Source organism: Carcharhinus amblyrhynchos, chromosome 3 (genome assembly GCF_965287045.1).
Source record: "Carcharhinus amblyrhynchos chromosome 3, sCarAmb.v2.hapA, whole genome shotgun sequence".
Classification (NCBI taxonomy): Eukaryota; Metazoa; Chordata; class Chondrichthyes; order Carcharhiniformes; family Carcharhinidae; genus Carcharhinus; species Carcharhinus amblyrhynchos.
This window is the reverse complement of record NC_137326.1, coordinates 118,092,526-118,110,068: the sequence shown is the minus strand read 5'-3', so window position 1 is coordinate 118,110,068 and position 17,543 is coordinate 118,092,526. Positions and strand designations below refer to the sequence as shown.

Here is a 17,543-nt window from a genome sequence, read left to right as displayed (position 1 = left end):
TCCATTTCCCAAACTTGATTTCTGTGCAAAAGTCAAGTTTATTTCAAGACTTTAATCCAACCTAAATTCAAAACCAGTTTCCAAAAATAAAAATGTTCTTAACTGTAATAGTTAACATTTCTTTAACCCAATTCTTAAAGGAGGGAGTCTGTTTTAAGTGCATAGTAGAAAATGCCTTCCTTCAAATTTCTTTTCCCCCAAATTTTGCTGCCAATGTGAGCACTGTTTGAGTGACACCTCAAAGCCAAAATTGCTTGATGTACTGTTTTTTGTATTTGGAATTAAATTTGAAAGGAATGCCTCATCCCATTGTTGTCTTACCAATCCAGGAAAATGATGGATTGCTGTCCTAACTCCTTCCTCCAAAATATATTTTTTCACCAAGTACACAGTGATGCATGTTAGTTTAGTTCTTTTATAGTTTTGATTTAAAATTGCAATGCGAGGCAGGAAGGCAGGCATGTGGTCATTTTCCAAATCGATCAGAAGGTAGCTAGCTATATGAATTGCTTTTTCAATGTTTTACCTTTTGTCTGTATATCTAGTTTAACCCCCAGATGTCCAATTAGAAATGGATTTCTCAAAAATATCTCTGAACACAGACTTTCCTTGCCTTCTCCTCGAACGTAATGCTTATTGGAAATGACTGTGATCCCTCTTGGGACAAATGCTGCTAAAGTGGTGGTTTGGCAAAAGGCGTCCATGTGTTTCACCCAAATCCATTAAAACCCACTTTAAGGAGAAGTTTCACTGCATTATGGGCTGTTCCTGTGAAATATTGATTCAGTCTCGTATGGTACATGTTGACCGCATTGCTCATTTCTTAAGAGTTGCCTCATTTGATGCTGTTGATATCCTAGTCTAAATAGTCCTTTAAATATGCTCAGTTTCCGGTGGCTATTCCCTGTTGAGCTTTCAGTGGAAAGGATTGTCAGTATCTGGGCACAAGCACTATACAGCGCACATAGGGGAAGATGCATTTTTTGTGAGTTCTGTATATTATCTGCACATTACAGGCAGAACGTTTTAAAGCTAATGAGATTTACATCAGTTGAGATAAAATATTCCAATTTGCAGTGCATGTGACATGGTTGCCACAGGGTGCTTTTGCTTTATTTTTCTGAAGGCTTTTAACAAGTGCATGGAAGGATTGCTTTCAAGTAACTGTAGTCCATTCTGCTGCTCCTTCACCTCAATCCCTGTTACCACCACCCCCCTGCCTCTCTGAACGATTGGCAGTTCCAAGTTTAGTCCAATGTCTGTACGTACCTGTTAATTGATCTTGCATCCTGCATTTCAAAATAGTTATGAGCCAACAGGGAGCAGCCGGCTTTCATTCATCCCTAGCTCCTCTGGAAAATAATTGACGGAAAGGAGAAAGCAGAGCTAAATTAATTAGCACCCTCTGATGCACTGTGATTTTCAAAGAGCTGGTAATGTGCAAAGCTGCTTAAACTCTTGCATATTCTCCAGTCCTCAGGAACTTCCAGTCAAGCCTTTCAACCGCTGCAGGTAGCCAGGTTCTGTCTCCTGCACTTTGAGTGATGCTGATGTAATTCTATCTGCAGTCGCTTGTGCATACACCAAGCGGCAGCTGGTAGTGGTAGACTCTGCCTGGCAACCACCTGCGGTGCTGCAGAGATGAATTACATTTTCGGTAACAACACGTCGCTTTTGTACTCGCGCCCCAACAGAGGCAATGCCAGTGCTGGACTGAATTCTACTGGGCTGAAGCTAAAGCAATGCGCAAAAAGGAGCTCGGCTGATGAGTTGAACTCACGAGAGAACGAAGCGGAATCTTCTCGCTGGAGGACACTACTAGCATTTTTTACCCGCAGGCACTACTTTATTGACTGCTTTTCCACAGGTGGTGGCTGTATTCAGGTAAAACTCTGCTAACTGAAATACTCAAGTCTGTACTTCTAACAAGATAAGCCAAGGTGCCATTAAGTCTATATTTCTAGCAAGATAAGTTTGGGTGCAGTAGTTTGGAGTGTTGCAGTAAGGTGCAGATAGCAAATTCTTCAAATCTTGATGAGAAAATTTGAAAACCTATTTTTCATTTTTTGCTCTGTGCCCATGTAGACAATGTATTACCTGTCCTGATAACCCTGGTCTGATATAATTCAACTCAGTGGTTTATTGCTGTGATGACGTACACAAGACTCATGGGAGCTTTGCAGTGATCAATGTTTTTGAAAGGAACACAGGGTTGTTACTCTGATTCTTACTTATCTCTTGCGATGAACTCCATTTGGAAAATAATTTGAAATATGTTGCTTGCGTTGTCCTTTCTTGCGATACAATGTCTGTCATTGCTATTGAATTGAATTGTACTGTGTGCTAGAGCAAATGCCCCCTTAGCTTCAGATTGGGTTTCGGTTGACAGTACTTGTATTTCAACACCACAGATAGAGAATGTACTAAATGTGCTGGTGCACTGCTTAATGCACTGTGATTACGTTAACTATGTTTCTGTAATTTCCATATTTGGTTTCCATGTATTCAGAATACAAGTGGTCATTAAAGTTGTAGCTAGATTGTAATAACATCTTGCATCATATTGGTAACGTTATACAGACACCCTGCTGCTGTTTTTGACTCCAAAATTTCTGCGCAACAGAAGCATGTATATAATACCCTATCAGCAATGAGAGAGAGCTGGAGATGACAGCTAGTACAATGCAGTCGTTTGGCTGAAGGCCCTTTTTTTTTCTGAGCAAAATTACTGATAAATAATTTAAGTTGTTGCATCTTTTGGAATAGGTTTGAAGTTAAATGCATAGGGAATGGTTATTGAGGCCCTGCTGCAAATTGAAACCATCAAGTACAGTTTGGGTTTTTAGCCAGGTAGAACCCTGTCCACACCTCTTCACCTTCCAGCTAGGTAGGAGCTAATAATCCTGTGGAAAAGAGGGTTTTGCCTATGCCTGAATACATCCACGGGTAGACCTGTGTCTTAAAGTTTAAACTGAGAAATGGTGAATCTTTGCCTTAAAAATGGAATCGGATGGTTTTACTAAAATGTTCAGTGAGATCCAGTGGATTTTCTGCACACTTTAGAAACTGTGTTTACTGCGCCGACACCGTACATATGTTCTTTATGGTATCAAATGGAAGTGTTTTGAGACTTCTCTGACTTGCTCCAAGACTAAGAGTCAGTTTGTCTCTTGATTCTTCCTGCGAGTTCAGTGTTGGTGTGAAATTGAAACCACTTCACACCCATACTAAACTGTAATGGTATTAAAGGTTCCTGAATCATTGAGTGCACTCATTACGATGAGCCAGTGAATTCTCCTTGCCAATTGTTGGTTGAATATCAAAATGTATTGATGCTGTGATTTTAATTATTGGTAAAATGAGCACTACATTTTTATTTTAAAAATACATTTGAATTCTTCAATGCTAGAAAGTTCCTGTTACTGATTTACATTATTCAACACCTTTTGAATAGTTGATCACAGAAGATGAGTATTTATAATTGCAGGTGCTTACACAAGTGTTTTGTACATCACATGCATTTCAGCGATCAGCAATTCCATACGGATAAAAGATCACGCTTTAGTGCAATTTGATTTTGAAGTTTCGATTCTGAGCAGGCCAGCTTGTTAGTGTTCACCCCGTCTCTTCACACAGCAACTTTCAACAATACTGTTTTGATATAGTAACACAAATGAAAAAAGTTGACCTGCAGTGACCTCGATGTAATTCTGAGGTGGGTGTGGCAGTGGCAAAGCAATTTTCATTGCTATTAAACTGACAGTTTTTATATCTTCAGTTGAAAAATGTATGGGTGTCTCTCTGATTTGCATCTTCTAAAAGTCCTGTGAAGAGCCTAGAGACGTTTTCTGACATTTAAAGATGGCATTTAAAGGCTGGTTGTTGCTGATTTGGTTCTGGCATTAAGCTGGCTCCATCACACACCCTATAATTTCACTGAAATGACGAGTGTGTAAATTTTATGATGAAATTGTGAACAAAAGGATTTCCCTTCTCACTGAACACCTCCGCTATTACACAATCTGAGGTTTACAGCGTGGAAATGGGCCCTTCAGCCCAACTTGTCCAAGGCATTTTTTTTAAACTACTAAGCTACACCTTATTACCCGCGTTTGGCCCATATCCCTCTATAACCATTCTTATATATGTAACTGTCTAAACACTTTTTAAAAGACAAAGTTTCGCCTGCTACCTCTGGCAGCTTATTCCAGACACGCTCACCATGCTCTGTGAAAAACTGCTCCTCTGGACTCTTTTGTATCTCCCCCCATAAACCTGTGCCTTCCAGTTTTAGACTCCCCTACCATTGGGGAAAATAAGTTGACTATCTATATGATTAGTATTGATATTCTGAATTTGAATTGGCACCTCGCACCAATGTGTTTGTTTTTGGTGCCCAGATTCTGGCTAGGTGGGGCATCTGCAGTAACGTTCCTGTGCGTTCTTGTTTTTGAAGCTGTCCTGCAGTGTAACGGATACAGCCACTTAAGCCAGAAAGTGGCAACTTCCAGATTGCAACTTGAGAGCCCTGATAGAACTGCGTGTGGGGATCAGTGCGGCGAGTGTCAATGTAAATTCTAGGTTTTTAATATCCCGCAGCACCTGTCAAGAAGATAATCCATGACTGCTCAGCAGGTGTGGCAGGAGACTGTAGCTAACGATCTTAGGACCTAATTGCTGGCAGTTAGATAACTGACTGGAGCAGTAGGGGAGTGTTGGGACAAGGGTATAAGGTGATTACGGTCAAGGAGGGAAGTTCAAACCACAGACTTTCATGTGGGAATGCAGTGGGACCTGCTGCTCCTGACTGGAAGAAAAATATTTAAATTCCATACTACTTGGTCCCCTACTGAGCCGTCCCCTTGTACCTGATGCTGCTGCTGAGGCCAATGCCAGATGCTGCATTTGACTGCCCAGAGTTAAGATGTAGCCAGGATCTGAATGACCTTGCCTTTTGAATTTTGTCATGCTGCACTCATTCTAAACCCCATTCCTATCAGACATTGAGAGTGGTGGGCCGAAGTTAAAACTAGCTGCAGTTCTATTATGTACTTCATTCTTGTTTACTGAAAGCTGCAGTTCACTACTCTTCTGTGCATTCAAGAGGTGAAGGTGAAGCATTACAATGTGCAAAAACAGTGGTACAAGCCCCAGTTTGTTGTTAATCTGACCATCACTAACAGATAAAAGGATAAAACCATCAGTTTTCACCAAAGGCAATCAATCCAATTTATGGTACTTACTCAGCGTTTTCCTCCTCGTGGTGTATACTCTGAGGACATGTTCCCAATTTGATGTTGATATCACTCCAGATTTTCTTTATCTCAGGCAGCAAACTTCAGTTCCATTCCTGGTGAGACTGAGCATATAAATGATTATTTTCTCAAGTGTTTTGGGCACTAACTACATTTCCCTTTGTGATGGGCAGAAAAGCATGCATTGTAATGTTATGAAAACAACATTTCTAAGACATATTTATGTTATGAAGGACGATTTAAGCCATGTCTGGAGAACACAATCTGCTTCAGATTCAGTGTCATCTGAGTGATGAACTAGAATTCTCAGCAAGTTTTGACCTTTTTTAGGGTTTTTGAATTTTCAGATCCTTTTCAGTATGCGTTTTTTTACCAAAGGAGGCAATTTATTCCCAGAACTTGTAAGAAGATTGAGCAATAGTTGTCTGGAAATCTAGATACTTAACCCTAAGTTTATGATCTGCTTCTGGGATAGGAGAACTAGATTTAACAGTGCAAAGGCAGCAGAGCTGTTGTCAGTGTCAGCCTCCCATGAGTTGGATGAAGCAATCACTAATAGGTACATTTTTTTTTATTAACCTGCTTCCTCCCATGGTTTCTGTTTACAGTCAAAGTACCAGAAAGTGAACTCATTTCTCAGTTCAACGTTTGAACTAATTGTTAATTTTCAATTTTGGAATTGTTTTCCACTTATACTCATTTGCTGCACTGGCAAATGGGATTAGAAATGTTGTGAAAGATGTAATATTGGTGGTTAAATGTGCAAATTAACTGTTGTTCTGCCCCTCCACCTCTACCTGATTTATGGGGGCGGCACGGTAGCACAGTGGTTAGCACTGCTGCCTCATAGCGCCAGGGACCTGAGTTCGATTCTTAGCTTGGATCACTGTGTGGCGTTTGCGCGTTCTTCCCCTTTCTGTGTGGGTTTCCTCCATCGTCTGAAAGATGTGCTGGTTTGATGCATTGGTCATGTTAAATTCTCCCTTAGTGTACCCGAGCAGGCGCTGGAGTGTGGCAGTTAGGGGAATTTCACTAACTTAATTGCAGTGTTAATTTAAGTCTGTCTTGTGACTAATAAACTTTAACTTTGATACTTAACAAACTGTGATTATGCATTTTGTTTCTCCGCACCCTACCTTGTAATACAAGCCTCATTAAATTTAACGAGTTCAAGCTCATTGATTCAGGACATTGGCATAAAAAGAAAAGGAATTAATTATATTTCCAGAGAGAGACCTTTTTGAAGCCAAATATGGTTAAGCATGTGTTGGCCTGTTGTTCCTCCTGACTAATGCGTCAAATGCACAATAATAAAAGATTTGGTTTTACTTGATATCTTAAGGTCTGAAATGTTTACCCACTTAATTTTCTCTTCTATTTGAAATAGCTAAAGTTGAAAGTTCTTGAGTATTTCATGTTAAATGGACAAAGTATTTGACCCAGGCCCAAACACGTTTGGAGAGGAGATTGTATGGCATGATTGAGTTCTGTAAGGTATGGAACTGCTTCTGACCTTAGGTAGTGAAGCACAAGATGGATTAGATTTTCACGAGAATACTAAAATATATTAGAAACAGTTTTCAAACTCCAGTTGCTATGGAGTTGCCATGACTACCGTCTGCTGGATAAAGGGTCATGTGAACAGAATGATTTCTCTTTGAATTTTGGGGAAATCAGCAACAACATCAGCGAGTAAAAGATTAATAAGTAGTGGGGGTGGGGAGAGGAGGACGAGCAGATTTTTTTTTGAGAGCTCAGTCCCTAGTCCAGGTTGAACTACATTGGGCAATCCCACTTCAGCTTCCAACCTCACGTACTGTCTTGCACAAAGACTTATTACTTCCACCTCCTCCATAACATTGTCCATCTCTGCCCCATCTCTTCGCTCATTTGCTAATAAAATCCACAACCCTGATTTTGCTAGCTATAGGTACAAATATTTTAATGTCTTTCTAGCCAGTCTCCCATCTTCTATAATTTAGACTTGAACTAATCCAAAATCCTGATACCCATTTTAGTATCATTTATCATATATAGAACGTAAAAGGCCCTTCGTCCCATCACATGTTACGTGACAGCTTGCGTAACTATTTTAATCTCATTTCCCAGCAATTGTATGTCTTGGCATATGAGTCCTAGACTTCCACCACCCTTTGTCTGGTCTGAATAAGTTTTTCTTTGTATCCCTCTCAAGCTCATACCCCTTGCCTTCAATCTTTGCCCCCTAGCCATTTTCCTCCTTGGTGGAGGGATGAGTTTTCTCCTGTCGATCCATATCTCTCATTTTATAACATCTTAATCATGTCTCCCCTCAGTGTTCCCTGCTCCAAGGAAAACATCCCCTGTCTATCCAATCTCATTTCCTAACTAAATCTTTGCACTCCCTCCCAGTGCTATCACATCTACCCAGTCATGTGGATTCCAGAACTACACATTATACTCTAGCTGTGGCCTAACCAACATTTTATATAGTTCCAGCATTACCTTCCTGTTCTTAAACTCTCTGCCTCTGTCAAACATAATGTCCTGCCCTTACTGACTTAGTTGGTTTTGGGTCATCCGGACCTGCCAATTTAAAATTCTCAAATCCATCTTTAAATCTCAATGTCTGCTCCCTATATCTTTAAACTTTCTTCAGCACTACTACCTCTGCAGAGCTTTCTTCTTTTTGACTGGGCCTTTTATTGTATCACTTTGCTGCTTTCAGTCCATCATTACAGCCACGTCTTTAGCAGCTTCATTTGGATTTCTTATTGACACATGTATTAGTATACAGTGAAAAGTCTTGTTTCTTGTGCATTATACAGACAAAGTGTACGGTTCATAGAGAAGGAAAGGAGAGAGTGTAGAATGTAATGTTACAGTCATAGCTAGGATGTAGAGAAAGATCAACTTAATGTAAGGTAGATCCATTCAAAAGTCTGATGGCAGCAGGGAAGAAGCTGTTCTTGAATCAGTTGGTACCTGACCTCAGATTTTTTAAATCTTTTTTCCTGATGGAAGAAGATAAGAGTATTTCCGGGGTGCACAGTGTCCTTAATTATGTGGCTGCTTTTCTGAGGCAATGGGAACTGTAGACAGTGCATCAATGGGAGGACTGGGCTTTGTTCACAACCCTTTGTGGTTCTTGCAGTCTTGGACTGAGCAGGAGCCATACCAAGCTGTGATACAAGCAGGAAGAATGTTTTCTACGGTGCATCTGTAAAAGTTGACAAATTTCAGTGCCAAATTCTGGAATTCTCTCATTTAAACTCTTCCACCTCCACTCAGCTTTTAAAACTGTATTTGAAAGTCCATCTCTCCAACCAAACTTTCAGCCTCACCACCCCTCCCACCCTCCCCCCAACCCCATATCTCCTTATAGCTGTATCAGATAATGCCTCTGTGAAGTGCCTTGATATTTTTCTACCTGAAATGTTATTGTTGCTGTTGAATTTGTAATGTTCGGCTTGTGACAGGGTCTTGTGTAAAATGCACTAAAAATATTTTAAACTTATTGGTCCGAGTGTGTTTTATGAGTTGGAAACCCAATGATTTACATGATAGCATAGCAAAATCAATTGGCGACAGTTAGAGGGTGATCCATGAACTTCTTTCACTTCTGGGACTTGAGATTAATTGGCACTGAACTGGTTATCTCATTCATATAAGCCACAAGGGTGGCTGAAGTGGAAAATGGAAATGTCACACTGTGCAATAGGTGCATTCCGCTGAGAAAAGTGGTATTGAAGCAGAAAGCTTTATTCTTTCTCTAACCCATTTTATGCCTACCTTGAGAATTCTTGATGCTGATCATGAGCACCTGAAATGGAAAACTTTTCCATGTGTTGCTTGTCATCTGTTGCTTGATTATGACATTTTGAAATTGAAGGGGCTTAGTTGCTAGGAGGGCAAAAGAGCAGTGTGATATTTCTGTCGTGATGAAGTAATACACAAGCAACATAATTATAGAAATACAAACGGAAAATGCTGGGAAAAAAACAGGTGAGGTAATATCTGACTGTCATGGCTATTAACCTGAAATATTAACTCCAGTTTTTCTCCCCACAGATGCTGCCTGACTAACTGGGTCTGTTCAGCATTTTGGTTTAGATTTCCAACATCTATGGCATTTTCCTGTTTGTATCAATGTAATGTTTTGAACATTTTCTAATGAAGACAGTATTTATGTCAATTGTTATCCTGGAACAATTGAAAACTAATTCCACTGCCATGCTTTCCTCCAATTTTTAAAGCTATTTCTTGTGGCATTCTGTGTTTTGGCATCCTGTGTAAATAACTTTCTAATTCTTCTATTTGTTTTCTAGTGATGATTTCAATTTAATGACACCTCCCCCTCACTGTCTTCCACAACTAGTGAAAAAGTCTTCCATTATTCTCCATTAAAACTCTTCGCAATTTAAAATTGCCATTATATTTTTAAATCTCTTGTTAGATTTCCCTATTTATAGCAACACTGAGTATCTCTATTCTCTGAACAATAATGTCCCATCCATGGTATCTTGGTGAGTGTGAGTTCTACATGTTCTGTGGTTTTGATATTTTTTACAATGGGGTGTGTCTCTTAGTACTCTAACTGCAGCCTAACCAAGGTTTTGTATAAACTCATTGTAAGTTTTCATTTCCTTACATACTGTTTCCATGTATAAAACTTTAAATGCCATCAACTTGGCTGCATCTATCAGTGCTTACACTTTCAAGAAATCGAATATTAAAATTTTTAAGTCCCTTTTCATCCTTTTATCATTCTATTGATGTCTTACTCCCACTCATTTTTTTCTCCCAAAATGCAGTATTTCCCACCTGCTTAAATTACACTTCTATTCTTTTCTGGGACGTTGGGCATCACTGACAAGGCCAACATTTGTTTCCCACTCCTAATTGCCCTTGAGAGACTAAGTCAGTTAGGATTGTATTTACTGGAGTTTAGAATAGTGAAAGGGGATCTCACAGAAACTTAAAATTTTAACAGGGTTAAATAGGGTAGATTCAAAAAGAATGTTCCCTGTGGTGGGGAAGTCTAGAACTTGGTTATAATTTGAGGAGAGGGGTAAACCTTTTAGGACTGAGGTGAGGAGAATTTTCTTCATCCAGAGGGTGGTGAATGTTTGGAATTCACTACCACAAAGTCGTTGAGGTCAAAACGTTGTCTGATTTCAAGAAGAAATTAGGTATAGCTCTAGGGATAAAAGGGATCATAGGATATTGGGGGGGGGGAGGGATGGGGGATTAGGATATTGAATTAAATGATCAGCATGATCACAATGAATGGCTGAATGACCTACTCATATTTTCTGTGTTGCTGTGCTGAGAAAGTGGCAGTAAGCTGCTTTCCTGAACTGCCACAATTCAATATAAGTACATCCATAGTGGTGTTAGGAAGGGAGTTGCAGGATTTTGACCCAGTGATAGTGAAGCAATAGCAGCGTTGTTCATGCAGGGTGGTGTAGCTGGGAGAGGAACTTGGTGGTGTTCCCATGCATCTGCTACCCTTCTAGGTAATGGAGATTGTGGATTTGGAAGTCTTGTCGAAGGAGCCTTGGTGAGTTGTTGCAGCGCATCTTGTAGATGGTGAACGCTGCTGCCACTGGACCATCAGAGGGAGTGCATGTTTAACGTGATGAATAGAGTGTTGATCAAGTCAGCTGCTTTGTCCTGGATGGTATCAATCATCCTGAGTATCGTTGGAGCTGCATTCATCCAGGTAAGTGGAGAATGTTCGTCACTCTCCTAACTTGTGCCTTTCAGATAATGGACAGGTTTTGGAGAGCCAGGGAGTGAATTACTTGGAATTCCTAGCCTCTATCCTCCTTTTGTAGCCAGTTCAGTTTCTGATCCCAGATATTAATGGTAGGGATTTGGCAATAGTAGCTCTCTTGAATGTCAAAGGAGATGATTACGTTCTCATGATGGAGATAAGTGCCTAACACTTGTGTGGCAAAAATATAACTTGTCATTCAACAGCCACGTCTGAATGCCCTTGTTGCCTTACGCATACAGACTGCTTCATATATGAAGAGTCACAAATGATACTGAACATTTTGCAATCGTCAGTGAACATCCCCACTTCTTATGATGGAGGAAAGGTCATTAATAAAGCAGCTGATGATGGGGCCTGTGGCACTATTGAGGAATTCTGCAAAAATCTCCTGGGGCTGAGATGATTGGCCCCCACAACCTTGCTTTCTGCTAGGTGTGACTTCCCCCAGTTGTCATCAACTTCAATTTTGCTTGAGCAACTTAATGTCCTTTTTTGGTCAAGTTCTGCCTTGATGTCAAGAGCAGTCACTCTCCATTCTCCTGCCACATGTCAGTCCATCCTCCAACTCTCCATTTCTTTGCCATGATGTAACATTTTGTCTTGTCCCACATACCATAGTATTCAATGAGCCACCTGAAGGCCAATAGGAAAACTGCAAATATTAAAGGTACAACATTGGTGTTGCATTGCCTCAGGGTCCTTATTCCTGAAAAAAGTTAAAATACATATACTCTTGACTAACCATAAGTACTTATATATATCACACTTGATAAAGGAGTAATATTTGAATTTCAAAACATTAATCAAAGCATAACTTACTCAGATGTTATCTCCACAATTACTTTCCCACTTCTAAACCTTCACATCGAAGTTTGAAGCCCTGTGAATCTCATCATCAAATCCTGATAGTGCAGGAGGCTTTTTGGCCTTTTTGATGTGCAGCAACTCTCCCAACGGAGTATATTATCCAAGCACTGTAATCCCATATATTTACCCTGCTAATCCCCCTAGCCTAGACATCTTGGGACACTAAGGTGCAATTAAGCATAGCCAATTTTTAGTGTGGCTAATCAACCCAACCTGCACATCTTTGGACTGTGGGAGAAACCGGAGCAACTGGAGGAAACCCATGCAGACATGGGGAGAATTTGCAAATTCCACGCATAAGTCATCCAAGACCAGAATGGAGCACAAATTCCTGGCGCTGTGAGGCAGCAGTGCTAACCACTGTGCCACCCAGACCCAGTTCAAATAGCTGATATCCTCTCCCAGCCCCTCATGTTTCGATGGCAAGTGAGACAACTCCAGACCTTTGCTTATTCTGATCCTCTTCCTGTCTTTGGTGTTGGGCACTCCTGCCACCTTCCCTTAATTAATGCCAGCAATCATCTTTCAGTGCAGTGCACTGCTCCAGGTTCTGCACTGCACACTATCCTTTAATGGTGTGCATTTTCCTCTTATCTCTCTTATTACCATGTATTGATCGTTCCCGTGTCATCATTGTTATTGTAATAAATTAATTATTTGCCAAAACAACATCTTTTGTCAGAGTTCCCACTCAGTTTGCAAGTGCTCTTGAATAACCAATTGGTAGCATTGGTTAACTTGCTCATTACCAGCTGGACACTTGTAAAATTCTGGCACAGAGACCTGATTTGAGGCTCAGCAACAGGTTGTCATGTTTTCACACTTTAAGCTCTGAAGTGTGGCCCATGTGGTGCACTTGGATGTTAGCCATCTTGTGATTTCTTTTTTGAGCATATTTTTATATTAATTCTGAGTTGAAGGTAAGCCCATTCCTTGCAACACATCCTGGGAAAATTCAGCAACAGCTAGTTCTTTCTCACATTAGACCTGATGCAGAAAATAAAATTGAAAATGCATTGCAGAAGAGAGTTCAGATAATTTTATACATTTTCAATTTATTTCCCCACAGCATGTACAATTCAGAAGGTAAAAAGCCTGTCACGCCACCTGTTCCTGTGTCTTTTAAGCCAGATGGTGATGACTATGACTATATTAGAGTTGGATAGTTCAAGGTGCCCTGTTGATTTGACTTCTCTCTCTCTCTCTAAACTCTTTACCTTCACTTAACTCCCTAATTCTTTATACTTAACTCTTGTATGTGACAAAATGCTGTTCCACAATGAAACATTTGTTCTGGAGATGTACTGTTTATAAGCTTGCTTATTAGTGTCTCAAGAAGTTACTGTGAAAATCCCCTAGTCGCTGTACTCCAGCACTTGTTTGGGTACACTGGGGAGAATTTAGCAGAGCCAATGCACCTAACCAGGAGAGTGGGAGAAAACCCACAGGGAGAACATGCAGACTCCATACACTTTCGTGACCTGGTGTGAGCAATAGGTAAAGAGAATCAAACCCAGATCTCTGATGCCGTGAAACAGCAGTCCTAACCACGGTGCCACCCAGTGATGCAATGCTGATCCTACTTAATGGAATATTTATTCAGGAGATGGACTGTGCTCGTGAATAAACATCTGTTTTTGTTGAAATGAGGGATTTTTAATTGTGTCCTGTAGTGGCCAGTGAATTGTACACCATCTCAGCCTGCTCTCATCTGTAGAAAATTCAGCAAGACCTGCCATGTCAGAGTGGTGCACCTGGGCTGGGCCAGCAAATGTCTGATAGAATTGACCATCTTGATGCAAACCATCATTCTACAAGATGGAATACTGCCACAACTAATCCTGTAATGCTGTGAATGGAATTTAGCATTTAAGTCTTAAGTTGTGATGGAGCCGATTAAATGGGTATGAGCACTTGTATTGAACTTTAATGATCAGTTTGTGAAAAATGTTCGAATGCTTATTGTTCTAAATAACTTTTGCAATCTGTGTTCTGAAGTAGTAGTATTTTTAAAATCTTGGCTTCTAGTCCTAAATCTAATTTCACAGCAAGACCAGTCTGACTAAACATGACACTTTTTCTACCTTTCCTCTTTTTCAATTCTATCTGATAGTACGGAGAGACTGAAGAAAGACAGTAATCCTACACCATCTGCTGCTGCTTGGTCCCCGCCCAAATCGTGCTATGTAAGCAGCTACTAGAATTTTTTTTCCCTCCATCCAATCTGTTGCCACTTTTTATTCCCTAAATGCCAATAATATCCATAACATTTTCTATGGCAGTGACTCAAAATTTTCCACTTGGAGAAAGCGAAATCTAAAAGAGTTGAAAAGCTTAAAGAAAAATGATGTAGGCCAAAGTAGACCATTTGCCTAATCCATGTCAAAATGTAATTTCAACCAAATTATATTTCGAGACATTTTAGATGTCTGTCCGTGCCGGTACAAAGGCTAGAGCACCATTCTTTGTGCAGTTGCCATCACTATTGAAAAGTAAACATCTTCAGGCGGTTTCTGAATGAAACTGATCATGAAGCTTTGCATAACTAGCAAGGGTGGGGGGGGGAATTATTTAGAGTTTGGAGTCCCTCTAAATGTAAATTTCAATTTCGGTTGACTGCTCTTCTCCCATCTTGAGTTAATATAGTATATTCACTTTTTGTAGCAAATCTAATCCCAGCATGATGAAAGACTATATTGCAAGATGCACATGATTGAATTATATTCCAAAACAGCACTGTATGTCTGCGAATATGATTTCCAGTGTGGTATATGATGATTTTTTGTGACCTTCGATGTAGCTCAGTGGCAACGCACTTAGCTAAATTCATTCTTTGTAGGTTCCAACTCTGCTGCCCAATTTGAGTAAATAACCTAAGGTGACATTTCAACACTCTGAGGGGAGGTACATTACTTTGGGTGAAACATTGCAATCAAAGCCATGATTATCTAACTGGGTCGTTTATAAAAAAAAAACCTCATGATACTATTCAAAAAGCAAGACTGTTCTTACAAATGATCCAGCCAACACTTAACCAGCACCATCAAAGCTCACTAGCAGATCACTAATCATATTGCAGCCTGTGGGGCATTCCTCTGTGGAAATTGGCTGCCATTTTTGTCAACGTGACATTGCAACCAATTGATTATTTCTGAAAATAATTCTGAAGATGTAAAAGTTGCTATATTAGTGCATATTTTGTTTTCTAATCTATCAGGACATAATACCAGACTCGAGTACAATCCTATAATCAATTTAAAAGAAAGCCGAAATGCACAGACTGAGAGAGAGCACCAGTGGGGAGTGATGCTCTGAGTATTTCCAGCATTTTCTGTTTGTTTGATTTTCAGCAACAGTGTTTTGCTTTTGCCTGACAGAATTTTGTTGGATGTACAGCACAGAAACAGGCCATACGACACAACCATGTTTGGTTTTTATGCTACACTCAAGCCTCCTCCAACTTTGCTCGTTTCACTTTATTCCCTTCGGCCTCTCCAAATGCTCACCAATATGTTGCAGATGCTGGAAATCTGTATGAAAAATAACAACTACCAGAAAATCTCAAAAGGTCTGGCAGCATCTGTGAGGGAGAAACTGAGTTAACATTTCATAGAACATAACATAGAACACTACAGCACAAACAGGCCCTTCGGCCCACAAGTTGTGCTGATCATATTCCTACCTGCCAGGCCTATCTATAACCCTCAATCCCATTAAATCCCATGTACTCATCCAGAAGTCTCTCAAAATACCCCAAAGAGTTTGCCTCCACCACCACCGGCAGCCGATTCCACTCACTCACCACCCTCTGAGTGAAAAACTTACCCCTGACATCTCCTTTGTACCTACTCTCCAGCACCTTAAACCTGTGTCCTCTCGTAGTGACCATTTCAGCCCTGGGAAATAGCCTCCGAGAATCCACCCTATCTGTACCTCTCAACATCTTATAAACCTCTATCAGGTCACCTCTCATCCTTCGTCTCTCCAGAGAGAAAAGACCTAGCTCCCTCAACCTATCCCTCATAAGGCATGCCCAATCCGGACAACATCCTTGTGAATCTCCTCTGCACCCTATTAATAGCTTCCACATCCTTCTTGTCGTGAGGCAACCAGAACTGTGCACGGTACTCCAAGTGGGGTCTTTCCCGGGCTATCCCTGTTCCCTTTCTTGAAAATAGGAACCACATCCGCAATCCCCCGGAACCTCTCCCATCTCCATCGACGCAGAGATCATCGCCAGAGGCTCTGTAATTTCTTCCCTCACCTCCCACAGTAACCTGGGCTACATCACATCCGGTCTCGTTGCAATTTAAAAGTTCCAACACGTCCTCTTTCTTAACGTCCACATACTCAATCTTTTCAGTCCATCGCAAACCTACAGTACAACCTCCCAGAACATTTTCCACTGTGAATACCGAGGCAAAGTATTCATTAAGCACCTCTGCCATTTCTTCTGGTTCCGTACAGACTTTTCCCCCTTCACCTTTTTATAGGTCCTATTCCTTCACATCTCATCCTTTTACTCTCCACATATTTGTAGAATGCCTTGGGGTTTTCCTTAATCTTACCTGCCAAGGCCTTCTCATGACCCCTTCTGGCTCTCTAATTTCCTTTTTAAGTTCCTTCCTACAACCCGTATACTCCTCTAGATCCTTAACATCTCCTAGCTGTCTGAACCTTCTGTCCTAGCTCTCTGAACCTTCATGTCCAGTGCACCTTTTTCAGAACATGTTCTGAAGAAGAATTATACTGAGTGGTTAGCACTGCTGCCTCAGCGCCAGGGACCCAGGCTCACTTCCGAGCTTGGTCACTGTCTGTGCAGAGTCTGCATGTTCTCTCCGTCTGCGTGGTTTCCTCTGGGGGACTGGGTTCCTCCCACAGTGCGAAAGATGTGCAGGTTAGATATGCTGGTCTCCCTCAATGTACCCAAACGAGTGCTAGTGTGTGGGAACTAGGAGATTTTCGCAGCAACTTCATAGCAGTGTTAATGTAAGCCTACTTGTGACACTAATAAATAAACTTTAAAAACTTTATATTGGATGAATGAAATTCGTCTCTCTCCATAGACGTGCCTGAGTTTTGCCAGCATGCTTTTATTCTATGTTTTCATCAAGCTTTTCCTTTCTAGATTTCTTCTGGATTCCCTTTCTTTTTGATGACCTCCAATTGTGCTAGAGGAAATATTTTGTCTCTGTAGCTACACTATTAAAATATTTTATAATTTAAAATTCTTCTCTTCATCTCTCTGCCTTTTTTCAAGAGAAAAGCAGTCCAGTCTGTCAATCCTTTCCTGGTATGTATCTCAATTTCTAAATCTTCTCTGCACCCTCTCCACTGCCTGCGTACCCTTTCCATAATATAATATTGACTAGAACTGCATGCATTACTCAAGTGTAGTCAAAAAGATTTAATACCAACTTTCTTACTTTTCTAAAAGCAAATGATTGTGGATCCTTGAATCTGAAACAACAGAAAATGCTGGAGTAACGATGGAGAGACAACTGAGCTAACGTTTTGAGTCTGGATGACCCAGAAGATGCTGACTGATCTGCTCAGATTTTCCAGTGTTTTTTCAGATTCCAGTATCCACAGTAATTTATTTCAGGCTCATCCATATTTGAAACATTAGCTCTGTCCTCCCTCCACAGATGCTGTTAAAC

General features: G+C 40.6%; 1 protein-coding gene across 20 annotated transcripts in view; it reads left to right on the top strand.

Moving 5' to 3' along the window:
* The window catches only part of LOC145341066 (disks large homolog 1), a 353,734-nt gene that overhangs the window by 171,970 nt on the left and 164,221 nt on the right, over positions 1 to 17,543 (top strand). The window contains exon 1 of one of the 20 annotated variants that reach the window (XM_080185858.1): positions 17,152 to 17,176. The exons of the other annotated variants lie outside the window; for them this stretch is intronic. The gene's annotated coding sequence lies outside the window, so the exon portion shown is untranslated. Of the gene's footprint in view, positions 1 to 17,151; positions 17,177 to 17,543 lie in introns of those variants that run through there. 20 annotated transcript variants of the gene reach the window in all.